The sequence below is a fragment of the Palaemon carinicauda genome, chromosome 27 (assembly GCF_036898095.1).
Source record: "Palaemon carinicauda isolate YSFRI2023 chromosome 27, ASM3689809v2, whole genome shotgun sequence".
NCBI classification, from domain to species: Eukaryota; Metazoa; Arthropoda; class Malacostraca; order Decapoda; family Palaemonidae; genus Palaemon; species Palaemon carinicauda.
The window spans coordinates 4,565,668-4,568,167 of record NC_090751.1 but is presented as its reverse complement, the minus strand read 5'-3'; positions in this window follow the sequence as shown (position 1 = coordinate 4,568,167).

Genomic DNA, 2,500 nt, shown 5'->3' with positions numbered 1-2,500 from the left:
ATTTTCTTTGAAAATATACATCAAGAACTACAAAGAAATGTCATATTCACCTTCTCTCACCTAGTATAGCTTTGAAGAAATCAAGGTAAAAATAACTTTATAGTTTATATAATTGGCAGTTGCAATGGGGTTATTTTCTTTGAAATGGTATATGAAAAACGTCAAAAGAATGTCATATTCGCCTTCTCTTCAACTCGTGTAGCTTTGGGGGGAAATCCAGGGTAAAAATAAGTTTCCGGTTTGTTTAATTGGCAGATGCAATGAGGTTATTTTCTTGGAAATGGTATATCAGAAACTTCAATGGTTTATCAATAACTTTCTAATTTAGTTAATTGGCAGTTGCAATCAGGTTATTTTCTTTGAAATATATTACAAACTTCAAAAGAATGTCATATTCGCCTTCTCTTCAACTCGTGTAGCTTTGGGGGAAATCCAGGGTAAAAATAACTTTCCGGTTTGTTTAATTGGCAGATGCAATGAGGTTATTTTCTTTGAAATGGTATATTAAAAACTTCAAAATAATGTCATATTCACCTTCTCATAAAATAACTTTGTAGTTTATTCAATTGACAATTCAAATGTGGTTATTTTCTTTGAAATAGCATATCAAAAACTTCAAAAGAATGTCATATTCGCCTTCTCTTCAACTCGTGTAGCTTTGGGGGAAATCCAGGGTAAAAATAACTTTCCAGTTTGTTTAATTGGCAGTTGCAATGTGGTTATTTTCTTTGAAATAGTATATTAAAAACTCCAAAAGAATGTCATATTTACCTTCTATTAAAATAACTTTGTAGTTTATTCAACTGACAATTGAAATGATGTTATTTTCTTTGAAATGATATATGTAAAACGTCAAAAGAATATCATATTCGCCTTCTCTTCAACTCGTGTAGCTTTGGGGGGAAATCCAGGGTAAAAATAATTGTCTAGTTTGTTTAATTGGCAGTTGCAATGAGGTTATTTTCTTTGAAATTTGGCATATTTAGAATGGTAATTAGAATGTCATATTCATCTTTTCTTAACTCGTGTAGCGTTGGGGGAAATCCAGGTAAAAAATAACTTTCTAGATTATTTAATTGGCATTTGCAATCAGGTTATTTTCTTTGAAAAGGCATTTTAATAACTTCAGTGGTATCATAATAACGTTCTAATTTAGTTACTTGACAATCAAAATGATGTTATTTTCTTTGAAATGGTATATGAAAAACGTCAAAAGAATGTCATATTCGCCTTCTCTTAACTCGTGTAGCTTTGGGGGAACTCCAGGGCAAAAAATAACTTTCTAGTTTGTTTAATTGGCAGTTGCAATGGGGTTATTTTCTTTGAAATTATATATTAAAAATTTCCAAAAAAATGTCATATTCACATTCTCCCACCTCGTGTAGCTTTGAAGAAATCAAGGTAAAAATAATTTTCTAGTTTATTTAATTGACAATAGAAATGAGGTTATTTTCTTCGAAATTATATATTAAGAATTTCAAAAGAATATCATATTCACTTTCTGTCACCTCGTATAGCTTTGAAGAAATCAAGGTAAAAATAATTTACTAGTTTATTTAATTACCAATGGAAATGAAGTAATTTTCTTTGAAACTATATATTGAAAATTAATAAAAGAATGTCATATTCACCTGCTCTCACCTCGTGTAGCTTTTGAAGATATCAAAGTAAAAAAATAACTTTCTATTTTTATTCAATTGGCTGTTATAATGAGGTTATTTCCTTTGAAACGTTATGTTAATAACTTTAACTCAAGTCATTATATTACCTGACAATGATATCAATTTCCCCCAGGGCCCATCGATGATGGATTACAAGATGGAAGACGGAGCGTATGTCATTTCCAAGTGATGTATTATACAATGGAAATATCTTACGGGTTTTATACTCCCCGAGGGCCAATACGAATATTTCCCATAGATGGGGTCCTTGCTAAATGGTGATTTATTCAGGCTAATATAAGCGTATGCCTTTTATTATACCTATTTTTCTTTTCTCGATCGTAAGGAAGATTACGCTTTTGTCTGTCAATAGCCAAGTACCTTTCAAAATGAATGAGGTCCTCTGGTTATATGCTTGTTTCATATATGTGTGTGTATATATATATCTATATATATATAAGTATATATATATATATATATATATATATATATATATATATATACATACGTGTATATATATATATATATATATATATATATATATATATATATATATATATATATATACATATATACACACATTATATATAAACATATATATATATATATATATATATATATATATATATATATATATATATTTACACACACACACACACACACATATATATATATATATATATAATATATATATATATATATATATATATATACTATATATATATATTACCATTTCTATTCCAAGCTCTCAATTCAGCTATCCTTTGAAATAACGAAAGTTTCCGTTCCTTCCTACCTTACTCCATGAACCAACAACTCCGGTTTCCATTCTTTCGTAA